This window comes from Meriones unguiculatus, chromosome 10, assembly GCF_030254825.1.
Source record: "Meriones unguiculatus strain TT.TT164.6M chromosome 10, Bangor_MerUng_6.1, whole genome shotgun sequence".
In the NCBI taxonomy this organism is placed as follows: domain Eukaryota; kingdom Metazoa; phylum Chordata; class Mammalia; order Rodentia; family Muridae; genus Meriones; species Meriones unguiculatus.
The window spans coordinates 87,290,365-87,308,673 of NC_083358.1; the positions used below are offsets into that span (position 1 = coordinate 87,290,365).

The 18,309-nt window shown below is 36.9% G+C and overlaps 1 long non-coding RNA gene across 1 annotated transcript; it reads right to left on the reverse strand.

Annotated features, from left to right (window-relative positions):
• Positions 1-301: 301 nt before the first annotated feature.
• Positions 302-17,550, reverse strand: LOC132656918 (uncharacterized). The gene is made up of 3 exons (XR_009594727.1): positions 17,255-17,550; positions 3,967-16,697; positions 302-1,685 (listed from the first exon to the last, which is right to left on the reverse strand). It is a non-coding gene; the product is annotated as an uncharacterized LOC132656918 (long non-coding RNA).
• Between the last annotated feature and the right edge of the window lie 759 nt (positions 17,551-18,309).

The following is an 18,309-nucleotide window of genomic DNA, read 5'->3' on the forward strand; positions in this document are numbered from 1 at the left end:
GGGCATGCGTGCAGAAAGGGGGGGAGGGTGGGACCGGGAGGGGAGGAGGGAGGAGCTGAGGGAGGGGCTTATAGGGGGATACGAAATGAATAAAGTGTAATTAATAAAAGTTAAATAAAAAAATTTAAAAAAAGTCAGCAAGAACATAAAGAATGAAAAGCAAAAACTGCTGCCAGGAATGAAATAAAATATTTTATACTCAAGTACATTTTCACACAGATAAAATAAGTGAACTTATTGGTAACTACCTACCATTTGTTCAGATATTTTTACTTCTCTAAAGATTTTATCCCTCCCTCCTTCTTCCTTACTTTCTTCATCTTTCCCTCCTTTCTTCTACTGTCCTTCCCTCCCTTCTTCTGCCTCCTCTCTTTGAGGCTTTGCTCTGCCTCCTAGATTGGCACCAAACATTTGATCTGAGGAGATTCTGTTGTCCTCTGAATCCCTGGAACTGAAAGCATGTACCAGTGTTCTAGGATGAACTACCATCTGAAATTTTCTTTCATTTCATTTCATTTCTGATGCAAATCTAACAAACTGGGCTGAAATGGGTTAAAAATGTTTTCTGCTTCTTCTGCATTCAGGAAAAGTTTATACAGAATTCTCATTTCTTCCTTGAATATTTGGTAGGCTTTACAAGTGAAGCCATAATTTAAGCCTTATCTAGATACACAGTTGTGTTGAGTTTATTTTTTTCAAAGAGCCCACGGGTTACGAATTTGAAAGAATATGTCTATTTCATTGAATTTATCAACATTAATTGAAGTTATTTAGAATGTTCTTACTTTGTTCCTTGGTGTTTATAGTATCCACAGTGACTTCCTCTTTCAATTTCTAACACCACCCATCATCTGTGTTTCTATTTTTTTCCTCAATTAACTTGACAATATGCTCTCTCAATTCTATTGATCTTACCAAAATGTCAACTTTGGTTTCTTTGGTTTTCATCTAGTGTTTTTCTGTGCTGGGCATTTCTATTGCCGTTTTAAAAGTTTTCTTTTCCTCTTCTTGCTTTGTAGCTAAATGATAATTTTCGATTAATTAAAGCAAAAACTTAGAACTTTGGATGGAGCCCCTTATTTTCTTTTCTTTCTTTCTTTCTTTTTTTAAACATAGCGTTGTTAGTGCTATTTATTTGCTTTACATTCCTATAGAAGCTTTCCTTCCGTTCTCTCCTTCCAGACTCTCCCTCTTTCCTCCCTTTCCCACCTACCCTCCTCCCTTCTCCTCGGAAAAGAGAGGCCTCCCATAGATGTCAAGCAGCCTTGGCATATCAAGTTGCAGTAAGAACAGGCACATCTTCTGCTATTGTGGTTAGAAAAGCAGCCCAAAAAGGGTAGAGATTCAAAGTCAGGCACTGTAGTCAGAGACAATCCCTGCTCCTACTTTAGGAACCCACATGAAGACCCAGCTGCACAACTGTTACATATGTGCAGAGGGCCTAAGTTTGTACTATGCATGCTCTCTGGTTGGCAGTTCAGTCTTTGTGAGTCCCCATGGGCCCAGGAAAATTAATTCTGCAGATTTTCTTGTGGTCTCCTTGACCCCTCTGGCTCCTTCAACCCTGGCTTCTTCCATGGTATTCTGCAAGCTCCACTTAGTGTGTGGCTGTGGGTCTCTGCAATAGTTTCCATTAGTTGCTGGGTGAAGAAGCCTCTTTCATGACAGTTATGTTATGATCCTTCCTGCAAGTATAGCAGAATATAATTAATAGAGTCAGGGATGGGCTCCCTATCATGGCATCAGTCTCAAGCTGGGCCAGTCACTGGTTGGACCTTCCCTCAAATTCTGCTCCATCTTTAACCCCTGTACATCTTGTAGGCAGGACAAACTTTGAGTGTTTTTCTTTCTGGCTGGGTGGTAGGGATGCACTCTGCAATCTTTGGTATGGATACTTCTTTTGTGTAAAACTTCAGAAGATTTTACGTTCCTAATTAACTCTAGTAGAAATATTTGGTGGAGAAGATATAGCAGCAGCACATTTGGAAGTGAAGAAATGAAGACAGACAAAGTGAGTGCTCTGACTGGAATTTGAAACTAGAGTTTGCTTTTAAATATCTTGCTCTTCCCACTATGCCATATGGATCCTTGGGCTACTTCACAAGTTCTCAGATGCAGAAGAGCTGAAGAAACTCATAATCAGGCAAATTTTTGGATACAGGAATAGAAGAAAAAAATTCTCTTTACAGTAAGGGTGTTTTGGCTTTCTTTAACCATGGTAGATTGAAGCCATTTGTCAGGGAGATCAGGTACTGTCTTCATAGTTTTGTTTCCCTAAATACCTTGAAATCTGTTCTTCAAGGATGTAGCATCTGGAGGAAAATCACCTGCTCTTTTTTGTTTCCCTGACACTGTGGTGGAATTGAGGTAAATACATGGCTTCATCTACTTACCACTTACTATCCTCCATATTCAGGTAGACACATTAGACCTAAGAAAGCAACAAGGAACAAATTGGGGTGGCTGTCCTAGCATATTGGTCACAAAGGAATCAGCCATGCAAGCAGATCCTGGCTGAGAACTGTAGAAGCCAAAATGTCTTTGGAAACTGTGAGTTATGATAGGAAAAGGAATTTGCATGAATTGAGAGTATCAGGGTGCTAATAATGGCTATACAAAAATATTCTCACAGGTAAAGAGAATGATAAGAGGCAAAACTTGACATAAATTGTGAAATACATTGGGAAATACATTGATGGACCTCATCATCAAAGGGTTACTAAAAGTTACCATTAGAAGATGTGCTATGACAAGGCAATGTGCTCACCATCTAAACTGACCCTTGGCAGTGTATATATTGATCTGAGAAATAACTGGAGAAATAAGTTAAATGAGCCCTGGCCTAGTGGCATATAGATACAATCCCAGCAATCATGATACTCAGATAGGAGAATTGTGAGTTCTGGCGCATCGTGGGCTATGCAAAACAAGTAAAAATCAAATTAAACAAATATACAGCAAAAACCAAAAATCCTCTCTGACCACCTTAAAAAATAAATTTTGAAAATACAAAATAATGGGCCACACAGAATATACGAAATAACAACCAAACTGATGGAATGGATTTGGCACCTGACTGAGATAGCCAGGGATTGTACTTTGCAAAATAAGAGGTTGTAGAAACCATAAATAAATTTCAGAAAGCAATTAATGCTCTTACAGGAAGCATTGCTTCACATAAAAGAGAAAACAAATTTTATGTTGAAAAGCACTGTTCAGATGCAAGAAAGACAATGACTTAAAAGAAGGGGGAAATGTAAGGAAACTAATTATCTAAGAAGGATAAAATGCATTAATAATAGAAAAAATGTTAGATGGTGACATGCGGGGAAAAAAATAAAAACAAAAACAAAACAAACAACAGAACCAATCAGGATCAGAGGAAAAGAACCAAACCATGAACTGAAAATTTTAGTCACAACTCTTTCACTTAGCATAAAAATACACCTGGAGAGCCTAGTGAATGATTTGGTAAGTAAAGGTGATTTCCACCAAGACCCAGTTTGATTGCTGATACTCACGTGGCAGAAGGGTGTAGCCAACCCCAACAGACTTCCTCCTCCAACCTCCATACTGGAGTTGTTGTTCTGGCACACGTGTTCCCACACCCACACAAATAAATAACCAACCAAACAAACAAACACTTAAGAAAACTACATAGGGGGAAATAATCAGTGCAGTCTGTGTATCTCTCTTCAGAAATACATACTTATGTGCATATAGGATGTGTGTCCATGCCACAAAGTTCAAATGTCTCCTAAATAGCATTTATACATACTGTGTTATGGGGCAGTTTCCAATATACAGCAAACTCAGTGATATAAAACAACCTTCTTCAAATCAATAGTGAATAGAACTTTTTTTTTTTTTTTTTTTTTCAAATTGGCTGTAGCCAAAGCATCCGGTAGAATAAACTTGGGAAAGTTCAGGTCAGTCAACCCTAAGCAGATGCAAATATTTCTTTACCTCTCACCCTCCTTTGTGTGCGGTGTGAGAGCATGTCCCTGATCATCTCAGCAAGATTGAGATTAGTCAACATGTATTCATTTTACAATGGTCTTAATCCTGAGGTATATGTACTGTTGTTTCCGCTTTTACACTGACATGGGAACTGAAAGACAGCAAGATGAAAGAATGTGGTTTAATATTGAAACAGCTGGTGAAGTAAGGATAGAATTCATTCCCGGTGCGTAGTCCTTGTCAATAAAAACAGGAAGCAAATAATAAAGGGATCATTAAACATTTATTTATTTTGATAGAAACTTGTCAGTATTCTATGCAGTGCTGTTACACAGAGAATGATATGGAAAGTAGTAATATGACTGATGATGTGAACTGAATAACATCTATATACACAAGCTAAGGCATCATAAAAATAGGAAGTGCTTACAAAACTTGAGCTTTCTAGACAACTAAAATAGCTTAGCATATTCTAGATATAACAAGAACATATATTTTATATATTTAATGTTGATAGCAACAAAACTAAATTAGTAATCATTAACTCCATCAGTTATGACATCATTGCAGTTGCTGAATGGGGTCTTGAAATAATAGCCCCTGAAGAGACATTAATTTGTCTCTTAGAGCAATGATTCATACATTTTCAGAGCAGAAAAAGTAACTACTTGGAGACCAAGATGTCTACTTGCTTATTCCAGAAGCTGCCATTTTTCATCTGGGGTCCAGGGGGTGGTGAGATAGTCCAGTTCCTTTCTTCTTCAGATCTGCATTTTAAAAATCAGGAGGAAGATGCATGCTTCCTCTGAGGGTCAGAGTTCACACCCTTTCCCTTCCCAGGATTGTCTCCTCTTGGAACTCAGTGAGAGGGCCACAGACAGTTGCAAAAGCGGCTGAGTGAGGTACTCAGTTAAAATATATGCCACTACATGGGAAAATGCTAGCAACAGTGGAGTCGTAGAGTAGATGTAGGAGTTTTGGTAGAGGAAAAAAAAAGGAAAAATTCTCCTAACTCATGTCAAGTTTAAAAATCAGAATTATATCCAGAAAAGAACTAAACCAGTAGGTTACTGCCAGACCTATACTCAGAATAAAATATAATGCTTTAATGTTTTTCATGTTAAACAAGAAAGAATGAAAATAGGTTACTTAATCATCACAGTAAAAAGAAAAATAGGAATAATTCTTTTAAATGAGTATAAAGGGGCAGGGATGAATTAATAAAGATACAATTGCAGATCAATAATTTACAAATGAGAGTAGAGCATTTGAGTGATAAATTTAAATGCTTGCTCTCCAAAAGATCATTAAAAGAGATAAACTGCAGAAAAGGCAAGTCAATAAAAGAGGAAGATGCTAATCCTTGGGGTTGTGCATGAAAGGGAGCTATAACCACAAGAAAAGTAATCCTGTGCTTAGAGGAGAAGCCAGCCAAGTCTGTCACAGCACTTCAGCTGGCCCAGCACCCTCATTGTGTAGTACTTAAAGGGGACCAGCCAACAAAAGGCACCTGTCAATAAAGTGATTCATATGTGCATGTGTTACAGCAACACAATCAAAATCGACCTAAAACAATCTTGCAAACAGAGGAGAGAAAAGCTGGTCATGTTCTCACCGTTCTGAAGGTTAAGACAAGAGAATCATGAGTTTAAGGCCATCCTGAGCTTCATAGTGACTTTCAGATCATTTAGGGCAATATCTTTTCTTAAATAAATAACATACAAATCACCAAAGATTCTTTAAGAGAAAGAAGGTTGTTAATATATTTTAGTGCATTTTAAATACCGTTTTCTCTGTTCATGGGCTTTTTCCTTTTTACTTATTTTCTTCTCTGCTTCTTTGGTTTATGTGTGTGTGTGTGTGTGTGTGTGTGTGTGTGTCTTTACACAAGCAAGTGAGTGCACCTATATGTCACTATAGGAAAATCTGAAATGAAATTCCATATAAACAAGTTTAAAAAGCATTTAGTTATTAGACTGTTGTGAAAAGAGCTGGGTTCTTGAACTAGAACACTTCTGTAAGTAACAATATTTTACATTAATAAAAGAGCAAACCAACAGAAGCAAATACAGTTAAAAGGTTGTGTTTATCTAATAATGTCATATCCATGCTATGATGGTAGATGTTAAGGCATAAATCAGAATAAAGAATGGAATACAGATAAATAATAAATAGGAAACAGGTAGATGAAAAGATGACAGATTAGGCATAATGTATAGGGTATATATGCAAATGGTAGATAAAAGGTAACAAAAAAGATAACTCAGAAGTTATAACTGAAAATTCAGCTAATGATTATTCAGGTTTAATGGGATAAAAGAACAAGGCAAAACTAAGAATATGCAAGATCTAAACAACACTACCATTGACTCACTGGCATATATTGACATACACTCAAAATTAAATACATATTATATTTAGACATACAATGAACCAATACCAAAAATGAATCTTAACAGATTACAAATAGAGACTAAACTTCTTACTACTACTACTACTGATTTAAATTAAAGAATAATGGGACAAATGACCAGAAATCTCCAACTTAAACTGTTTCAAAACTTTCTATCAAGAAACTTTTCTAAGCATTGCAGAAAAAAATAATAGAGATTCTACACAAACCCCACCAGAAAATGATGAAAATAATTAGTGGAGACAATTTCTATTCAATGTTTGAAGTTTATGTAAAATCTGGCAAAAATATTAGAAAAAATTAAAATCACAGATGAACCACTTTCATGAATACAGATGGAAGTGTATTGACCAAAAGATTAGCAAACTAAATAGAGGAGTACATTAAAATGGATTAGTTTTAGCCTGTGAATTATAACAGGATTTTAACAATAAGAGAATACAAATAGCCAACATTAACATCAAAAAGAATAAGAAACCTTGTCACATGAACAAATTAAAAATGCTCAAAAACCAATCATAAAACCGTTAGTATGCAGAGAACAGATGAGATCTTCATTTGAAAATTGACCAGCTCATTAAAATATTGTATATAGTTGCAGAGTTTTAAGAACAGTCAAGAGCCTAAGGTCATCAAGATAGCTCAGTAGGTAGAGGCACTTGCTACCATGATTGTGGACATGGATTTGACTCTCAGGGTCTCTCTCAGGAGAACATTGACAGCCACAGGACTTCCTCCTCACGTGTGATATTTTCACATGTATTGTAGTTCAAATACCACCCACATAAAATAAATAAAAATAAATAAATAATTTAAATGTCCTTAAAGAATAGTCAAAACTCTTATAGAAGAATAAGGAAGAATGACTTTCATGGTTATTGTACATGTAAATTAAACCAGTATAGTTTTGATAATATACCAAAGAAATCAATCTAAACCCAGTAGTATTCTACATTCATTTTTATGTGGCTGTATGACTAGGGAGGTGGCACAGGTTATGGGACTGCAGAGAATTGGTTCCTTTAGATACACACACACACACACACACACACACACACACACACACACACTGAAAATTCCAGCAGTGGAGAACAAGGCTGTAAAACAATAAAAAAACAAGAAAATTAAATATTTTGGAAAGAGTTGATGATTCATTAATCATTACATATCATTAGCATTGCATTGAAGAAAAACATGAGAAGTTGAACAGCATTAGCGGTCAGTTAGTAAGCTTTATTACACTAATACGAAGACTGGCCATGAAGATGGCTCAGCGAAGTAATAGGGCTCACAGCACAAGTCTGACACCTTAAGTTCAGTCTCTGGAGTGAACAATCTAAGTAAAGAATCTACTCCTACATATTGTCTTATGACCTGCATATATGTAACCTCACTGGGCACTCATGCACACACACACATACACCACAGAAATATGCAATAATAATGAATGAAATAAAAAAATAAAGAATGTTTAGTGACTAAAAGCATCATAGAATTTAAATCAAAACATATCCATAAATGACATGCATATATGCATAGATCAATTGTATCCAAATTCATCTAGGCCCGATTAAGAACATTTTCAAATCAATATGAAAACATTACAGCCTAGTTGAAAACTTTTGAAAGGACTTTAATAAACTGTTGATGAATGTGCACATCCAAATGTCCAATGGCTGTGAGAAATTCCTCCAATTCCTTTGTTCATTGGCTTAATGTAAGTCAGAAACAGACTAAGTAAAGAGACAGCATAGACAGTTCCAGTACTGGTAAGGTTATGGTACAGTGGAACCCAGCACTGGGCTAATTGGATACAAACTGGTAAAATGAGTTTAGATAATGGCAAGACAGGCTGATTAAAGCAACACTCGAACAATTGCATTCAGTACGCACTTAGTAGAAATTAGTGCATGTATGCACACATTCATGTATTATCTCAAAGACAGTATTCATTTTAACCAAATGGAAGGGGGAGAGCAAATTTTCATGGACAGTAGAAAGAGCAAGTCAATTGCAGAAATGTAATGACATAGTTTAATACTCCAAGGTCCTGAAAACTATTGATATCTTTACCAACAAGGATAATAACCAAAGACAAAATATATTGTGAAGGAAGCCAGAATAAACAATGGCTGCTGCATAATTATAAACAGTTAAGCCAAGAAAACCTCCCTTTGCTTCTAAGATGGACAATATTTGTAAGCTACTACTTCCCAGAAAATGAAGAGGTATTCTCAGCTGCACATCTAGTGGAGGAGAACAAAGTCCGCAGCTCACATCCACATGTTACTCCAGCTCCAGGGAATCTCACACCCTCTTCTGGCCTCCAAAAGCACCCTCATCATGTGACATGTACTCCCACAGACACACATTTGTATATATATAAGCATATATACAAATAAAACAGAAATGGAAAAAGAAATGTTGTAATACAATTAGCCCAGCTACAGTGGGATCAGCATGGAGTTGTCTCAAAACTTCTAATGATAAACAGTTTACCTATTTCACCCAACATATTAAGGTGGTTTTATGCATACTAGGAAGTTTATTTTAAATTGAGTAAATTTGTATGCTAATAGTGTCTAGACTGTGTTCAGTAGTGCAGGGATAGTTTTCACATTTTGGTGAATGTGGTGGTAGATGTTCTCAGTGCCCAGGGATGCCATCATCACTAGATGTCATTTGAATATTTTTTTCTTTGAATTTCCTGCACATAACCCCACTTGTAACATCCATGACCAGAGCTCTAATATATTGGAAAACTTAGAAACCGAAGGGTTGTGTGCAACTCATTTGAATGCTAGTTCCACACACTGTCTGCATTTCGAATGTAAACATGCAGTAAGACGTAGCAGAATCATTATTAGCTGCTTCCGAAAAGACACTGACTTCATTCATCATGTATTAGTTTGGGGGCCCTGACAGATTTACTCATCACCTGGCTCCCACATTTTCTGAATTTCAAAAAACAGACACGGTTCAAAAACAGGATGAAAAGGTGGAATTTGGAGAAAGCTTCCAAGTAGGGGTTCTGTTGAGTCTCCAGGCAGGAGGCCAGAGCACAGTCATTTGCATAAGAGAGAGTGGGTGAGGACAAGTAGGTTAGGGTAGTCTAAGGGGAAGGAGGATCTGTGACAGGGTTTGAGAGTGTGTTTTGGGAAGGGAGTACTGGAAGAAACACTGAAAGGCTTTTCAGAGGATTATTCTTTGTTGTACAACACCCAGTACAGAAAACTATTCTAGGAAGATTTGGAGAAATTGCAAAATATGAAGGCTGCATCTCAGTAAATAGAAAAACAAGTGAGACTTTAGGGGAAAAAGCAGTAGCAGAGGCATATAATCAAGTAAAAAAAAAAAAGAAAGAAAGAGAACAATGTACACAATCATAAAATAGCATTTATAAATAAGTGTCATACAATCCACGTCTTTCTTTATCTTTACGTTTCACTCAAGGTTTCATTTTCATTGTTGGTGTATCACTTGACACAGAAAGCATCTCTTTCTGCCTGCATTCCGTTGTTACTATAATATTTTAGATGTTAACTAATATTTTAGATTTATTTCTAAAAGAGACTGACTCCCCAGAAAAGCTAAAATGATCTTTGTGACACAATTTGCAATTCAAAAGGAAAATTATTATGATGAACTTATCATACATATGTGATATCTTGCCCTTTTCACACAGTTGTAGTATCTTGCTTACACTCTTCCTGTTCTTACCAAGTAATAAACTTAAAAATGCCCCCACAGAAGGGAGGTAAATCATATTTTAGCTAAAGTCCACAGCATGAACTGCAAAATTCCTTTCTGAGCTGTTTATAATTTGAAAATGTCGATGATTTATGTATTCTATCTAATGAATCAAAATGATCATCAAGAGAGTGACCAGTAAATATTTAATGGCTTCGTGAGCATCAGACCTATTATTTTAACTTGTTTCCATTATATGTAAAAGGAATATTGAAAAACGGTGGCATATTCTGCTGAAGACATCATGTTTTCAAGCCTTGCCGCTCATAAAATTTTTAACGTTAATAGCAACCTTATAAATTATTTCATCCTAATTTTACTAATGAGATCCAGGTAGAGAGAGGTTAAGTGATGTTTCCTGGTCAGGGAGGCTCTTACTCTGTTTAGTTTTGTTGCAATCAGCTCCACTGTTAGTTACTTCGCACTGTATAAAACAAGGGGTTTTCAGATTGTGCACTCACCCAGGACAGGACTCTCCATTTCACAGACAGCCTTTTGCTCCACTTTACGAGTGGATGACTGTTACCCCCGGGTGTACCCACACTATCTGCTGGGCACCACCCATCCATCACTATAAATGACCTTATCCCAGGAGTAGAAATGGTGCCACCTTCATGTTTATTGCAGTGCATTGAGAATTTGAGGGTACATGGGCATCTTACAATCATAGCAAAGAAACGAGACACAAGCGCTTGTTAGACCAAAGAAAGGCAGTGTTTCCAACATGAACCCCAGAAAATGTTGGGCATCTAGCACTATGATGGCAGGCCCTTGCACTAATTTATTATCTGTTACCCTCGCCTGAATTCTTAGTTATCTTACTAATACAGACTCTAACATTCCCATCAGCCTACTTCTAAGACCTTTTGAATGCTGCTGTAGCCTCTTTGACTTATTTTCATTCTGTAGGCCACATATGCCTAGATATACTTTTGTTCTGAGTGACTGCTGTGAGATACGTGATAAGAAATTTAATATTAATGTTTAACATTGAAATAAAAGAACGTTCATTTTGTCGTGGCCAGATTACCAAGGGAGTGGGATTATCTTCCAATATACTGTAGTTGAAACTATTGAACCTTGTGATTTATTGTTATCCAGTGAATTCTGACAGTGTGGAACACTACAGGTGTGCTCCTCTGTGGCAGAGAGTACATGTGGTGGTTTTCTCACATATTTACTCCAAGTTCCCACTAATGTGCTGTGATCTAGACTTTCTTTATCTTTCCCCACTTCTGGAATGCACCAGCCACTTTTCCACATAATCATGGAGAACTGGGTTCAGTTTTAAGTTGGCTGTTTTTGTTTGATCTGTTTGGACTCTAGTACCTGGGAAGTTTATTGACCCAATAACAAAGTTATCTAAACACCTTTGTTTTTCATAAATACATATCCTGAGAGTTATTCAAAATACCATTTGCGCACATGTATGAATAACCATACTAAGTATATTATGGGATAGAAAATCAAAATGGGTTCATATTTCCTTTCCCAAAACTATGTATGTCTTTATAGGGAGATTGGACTAAACTGGATTTACCCTGCCAGTCATAGCCCGGCAACAAAATCTACATTGTCCTCATACGTCTTCTTACTATAAGACTGATAATAGGCACTATCTTTTGAAAAACACCTTTTACTCTATGGTACTTAACTCATTATCTGCTCCATAGAAGCTCTTCTTGCTGGGACTCATCACTGTTCGTGTCTACTTCCAATACTGGTAAAATTCAATCACTTGTTTTCCACTGAGAAATCCATGTTTGTAGCAAATATTTTTTAAGTACCTGGGCTGTTCCTATCATCTTATCAAGCTCTGGGAATATTTTGGTGAGCAAGAAAGATAATGTATTTCTTTCCTTACACAGTATTCAGTCCAGCAGGAGAAGAAAGTAATTAGATAAGACTATTGTGCTACTTGTTCTGATCCACAAAGTACAAAATCTGAGACAGTCCATAACAGAAACAGCTCATACAACTTCCAACAGAAATTACTTTTAAATAGGCATTGATGGATGAGTAGGCAGTTCCCAAGTACTGCAAGCCAGCTACCATTTTTATAGTTGTGTTTGGAATTCTTCTTTACTTTCAAGAAAAATACTTTGGGAAGATTATATTTAAATGCATTTCATTGGGAAACTAAGTTTTTGTTTGCTTTTTGATCCAGAATGTATTTCCTACATTTAAATTTCTAGGATTCCTATCATGGAATCTTAACATCTGAAGGTCAAGCCTGGTATAGACTTGGTTTCCTAAGAATGAGGTCACTCTTATAATTTCATATGTGAATATCAACTATGAGTTGATAGGCTTCCAAGTCTTAGGGAAACAATCTCTGAAGGAATGGGGACTGTGAATACTTAAAGGTTGCCCTCATTGACCTATGTTGGCTGTCATCATAGTGTGATTAAACTCTATTTCCTAATTTTCTGTTGATTGCCTTTAAAAAATCAGTGTGTGTGTGTGTTTTCACCTGCCTATATGGTAAAGGCTCACCTTGATTATATCCCAATTGCATCACCTAAGGCACTCTGTTGGTGCACAAGCATTTCTGGGAAACAAAATGACACATGCCTAAGGCGATTGCCAGTTACTGCAGCCCACTGACTTGGGAGAAACAGGAATTAGAAAGGTCAGTGTTCAGAATTCCTGCTTTGCCTGTCTGGGGTTGTATATTTTTATCTAGGAAGAGAAAAGCACGGTTACTGTAAATGGCTTGCCTCTGGCCAACTAACAAAATTGGGGCAAAGTTTATCAAAAACAGAGTTTGGAGCCAACAATCCAGTTGTTTTATCAACTAAATCTGTTTGGTGCCAAAACTTTTTACATAAAACTGTTACCTTATTTAGTATATGACCAGCCTGCTAGAACATGATACCGAAAGATCACTTGGTACGTGCGAGAAGACTCAACTTTATTTTTCTTTAATTTGCATATCGGTGTGTGTATTCTAAGTTGTGAGAACTCATGTTCCATGGAGTTCTAAAAAGAGAAAAAGTTGGCTTAAATTATTTGACGAGCTTTTCTTTTCTTTTTTTTTCTCCTGCTTTAGCATATTCTACTTATCAGAATAGGTAACTCAAGTGGCTAGAGGTTCCATTCAGTTGGAAGAGGAGGAAAGATAGAAAGAAACCCAAAGAAATGCCTGAGTCTCTTCCTTTCTTATCACAGAAAGGAAAACACAAACATGGGATAATGTGAAATAAAGGGACTCAGAGATACAATTCTGAAAGAGTAGCTTTATGCCCAAGTCCATTGCTATGGTGAATAAGGAGCAAAACACTGGTGTAAAATCAGCCACCTGCATAACTGTGCTTTAGAAACGCAAGCTGAACAATAAGTTTTATCCACAGAAGAGCAATTGGCTTTGCAAATGCATATGTAGTTTTTCACGAGTATAGGAATTTATTGGTTTAATAAGAAATGAGGCATGTTCCCTTTGGGCAAATGTCTGGGTAATTCATTGCTGCCCAACAAATCACCTCTTAGAATTAAGCAAGAGTTCACAAAGTTTTTGGTGCAAACAGGAAGATTTTTTTTTCTTTTTTGGCTTCTTAGGTCACAGAGTCTCTGACTGTTCAACTCCTGCACCTTTGTGCACTGCAAAAATAGTCTTAGCTAAGTAAATGTATCTGTGTTCTCCCAGATTCTGCATTCCTAAAGCAACTGATGTCTAGGATTTCTCGCATGAGCTATGGATTGCCAAATTCTGTTTTCGTTATCTATTCTCATGTATCTTTGTGTGGAGTATGGTTATCTTTTAGTGGACAGGTCATCTTAGTGTAGTATAGCCACTGTCATTTGGTTAGTGTTTGTTCCCGTTCTCTTAGCTGACATGCTATCTCTTTCTTGTGCTGCTTCCCGGATGCTTCTTTAAGCTTCTTTTAAATAGTGGCTTCAGGAAAGCATATATGTCAGCTTTGACAAATATGTGCTTTCGTCCTGCTTGCTAAAGTGATATTAGACAAAGTGTGACAATAGGCAAAGTCCAGGTTGAAGGGACAGTACGGAAGTGCAGGGGTGGGACATGAAGTAGCATATAGCTAAAGATAGATGAGTTATTTTCACTTTTGTAAATAATCACTCAAAATCTGTTAAGTAACAATTTCATTTCAGTAGTTTCAAAACTACACAACTCCATAAAAAAAGCTTTTAAAATGTTTTAACAGTACATTGACCTTCACAGTTTGTAAACTATTTTGCAAAAAAACAAGTGTATGAATAAGTTGTTTTAACATAGTGTAAAAATTACATTCCTAGAGCAGAAACAGAAAGAAGGATCGAAAAGAACAAATAATCCCTGTTGAAAACAACCTACATGAAAGAAGTTTTAGCTAGGCAAGTGAGCAGGGTGATTTGATGATGGTTTAATCTTCACTTAAATTCCTGATCTCCTGCAGAGCCTACCTTTAAAGGTTCTCATTGTACATTCTGCCTGTCATCATGATAGACACAGTGGCCTCTGGCTTAGAATATTCTATTAGAGCTTCCTGGACAGCAGGGCAAACAACCAGCACCAGATGTCATACTAATTTACCAAGGAGTGAGAAAACAGAAGCCCTGGATTTATTCTAATTCTGAGGAGCAGTTAAAATACCAAGAGGTGTGTGTGTGTGTGTATGTGTGTGTGTGTGTGTGTGTGTGTGTGTGTGTGTGTGTGTGGTGTGCTCTGCTTGTGCCTGTATCGATGGTTAGTTCCTGTCAACTTTCCATAAACTAGAGTTATAGGTGAAGAGAGAATCTTGAGATCCCGAGTTGCTGCTTGCATTAGGTTGCCTGTAAGAATATCTACACAAGGGGGGCATTTTCTTGATTAATGACTGATGCAAGACGATTCAGGCCATGGTGGGAAGTGGCACCCAGAGCAAGTTGGTCTTCTGTAAGAAAGCAAGCTGAGCAAGCAACAAAGAGCAAACAATTAAATAACATTTCTCCATGGTCGCTGCTTCAGATTTTGCTTTCAGGTTCCCATTTTGAGTTTCTGTCCTGACTTCTCTCAGTGATGAACTCCAATAAGGAAGTCCAACACAAATAAACCATTTACTTTCCAAGTTTCTTTTGATGGTGTTTTATCACGATGTCAGAGAACAAGTTAGAATATATGCATGTATATATTCTAACACACATATAGAGTATATCTGTATTCTAATTGTATGCATATATACAATATATGAACTTAATAGACAATTTAGTAAGTGTATGTTGTCTTTGAAACTTTCTAATAATTCTTAAAGGCAAATATCTCACCTGTCAAATGATTTTTACAAATTATCTTTTCCTGGAGTTGTGTTCAACTAATTGAAATGCTTTCTAGTACATCAGAATTGCAAAAGAGTTCACTGTTCTGCAGAACATGCCGAATTAAATTACAAGAGTTATATTAATTTTTGCTTCATACATGAAATCTGAAAGATACCATTTATTGAAAGATCTGCAGAATCTTATGCAGAAAGGACTGTCCTTGTATTTGTTTCTTTTCCAATGAATAAAGGAGGAAGGCTTGTAAGGGTTTGGAATGCTTTTCATCTCCAGCTGTGTGCTGCTGAATGAACACAGGAGAAACAAAGAAAACTTCCCTAATTTAGGAATTGTCCCCTGCGATGGTCTCAGTCATCCTGGCTGTGTGTGATGCATTGCCGGGCATGGTACTGGGGCAATCAAACACAGTCAGCTCTTGTGGACTAGCAGGAAGTTGCTCCAAGACGCCAGCCAAGATTACACACATAGCAGGAAGGAGGAAGCAAGGATTCCGGCTCCAAGTTCTCTGCAATATCCACTTTCCAAGCCACTGTATAAAAATGTTTTTTCTCACCTGCTAACCCGTTGCTATGATGAAGTGTAACTACATGTTATTCATGTATTTAGACACACAGGTGTCTCTTTGTTCTATCTTGAAAGTTAATTCCATGCCGGAAATATTATTTCCGAATGAATCAAATTATGATAAAGCCCCAGGAAGCAGTTTGTGCATTTTTTCTCACAACTTCCTTTCTTTCCTTTCCATCATCACCGTAAAGCATTTGCAAGGTTCCTTAGGGTAATGGTTCATATCACCTGACAAAAATCTTGAATCACCTGGGTAACCGGCTTCTGGATATGCCTGTGGGAATTATCTTGATTAAGCTACGTAACATGGAAAGAGCCACCCTCTGTGGGCAGCACAGTTCCTAGGCAGGGGATCATGGGGAAAGTGAGCTGAGCATGAATTCACAGGCTCCCCCGCTCTCTTCCGAATGTAAACCTGAGGTGTTCAGCTCTTTCTGGTTCCTGCTGCCTAGCTCTGCCACTGTGGTGCTTGAAAAAGGCTGGAAGACAGCCTTTTGCAGGGTATTTTACCACAGCAAGAGGAAAGGAAACTGGGCCACTTAGTGTGGCATCTTACCTGTATTTTGCTGTTACACTTCATCTTCAAATCCTTATGCTTGTTCTTCCACAAATTTCTTTGCTTCCACTTTTCTCATTTTCCCCTATATACTCACCTGTTTATTTCTCTTACTTGTCACACAAATTCTGACTTTGATTCCGGTCCCTTGGCATTTGAGCAAGAAGTAGTAGATGCATAGAATTCCTGTTACTGAAATAAGATAGGCTCGCAATTTTACAAAAGATTTACCCTTGGGATACCAGAGTTTCAACATCTGTAAGTGGAGATAAAGTATTTCTTATGTAATATTGGAGAAATGCTCCATGCATTAAAAAAAAACTGCATAAAACCATAAACAAATAAGTACAAAGGTCTGGCCAGAAAATTGCTGCCCAAGAGGAATGATATCCAGGAACATTTGAAGCTAATGAAAAAGAATATTTGATGAGTGTGGGGCATACTCTAATCAATTGGAAATAGATTTTCTGAAAGAAATAACTTTTTTTTTTTCAGAAGAAGAAACAAAAAAAACTTGTTGTGGATACTTTCTTTATGTAACTCAGATAAGCTGAGAATTTAAATTATTGTTAAAATAATGAAAATACAGGTGGGTACTTTTTACCATTACCATAGACTGAAGGAATGGCCAATGAGTAGTTGTTTTCCCTAAATAATAGTGTAAGTATTTAGTCTAAAAAATAAAGGAAATAGTTTTGTGATTTAGTATATCTGGGTGAGCCATTAGGGAAAAACTCATGAAAACATACCTGTGATAAACACAGAGGCAGGTTTGCACTGCCCCAGAGCATAGGAATCCAGCACCCCACCAGAGTTCTCATAATGTCTTCAACTGGCTGAACTGCAATAAGTGGACATCCAGCAAAATTACTATCACACATCTGTGAAAAGTGAAAGGAGATATTAAATCCTTTTAAAATAAAATGAACCTCACTGTTTATGGTCTCCCCATGTAAAGATAAGATAGGTGCTGTGAAATTGATCATTTACAACGGGCAGTTCCTGCTGTAGAGAAGTTAAAAAAATCATCTTACCTTACCTTTTTTTTTTTTTTTTGGATGTATCTTTTAATGGATCTGTGAAAGATGGCTGAGATCCTGGCTTTCTGGTGAGATTATTACTTTTATTCCATGATAAAGAGGAAGTCTCCAGTTAGTGTAGTTAGCTACAGCTTGTTAATGTTACACAGTGCATCTTAGAATTTTGAAGAGTCATACAGAGTGGTGAGTAAAAATTTTATTTGGCCCTAGTGTATTTTCAACTACATTCAGGCAAATAAAGATAAAAAGATAGAAAACGGAGCTAATTCAGAAGACTGAAAATCAAATAAAATTAAAGCAACAGTACAAAGCTCTGGGTCGGGAACTGGAGGCAGGAGTGAATTCCGTTTTAAAGAGCAGTTAATTGTAGTTGGACTACAAGCAAAATTTGTAAATCATGAATTAGGCCACAGAAAGAATCACAAAACAAAGTCTGTACCCTGAGTCTCCACTGACCTTTACTTTCTCAGCTTCTGCCCTAACATCTCTGTTGCTCCCTCGAATCCACGTTTCACTGAGAGATGGAAGAAAACAGAAGATTATGACATGCTTTGGGCTGGGAAGTAGTTCTGGTGAGAAAAATCATGTCATAAATTTTAACCAAAATTGTTCTAATGGAAGGGAAGATGTGAAAGTGAGGTAAAGCCTGCTTCAGAAAGAAAAAAGGAAGAAAGAAAAGAAAGAAAGAAAGAAAGAAAGAAAGAAAGAAAGAAAAAGAGGAAAAAGAAAATCTGTTGAACACGGAAGCTGTTTTACAAATGCTT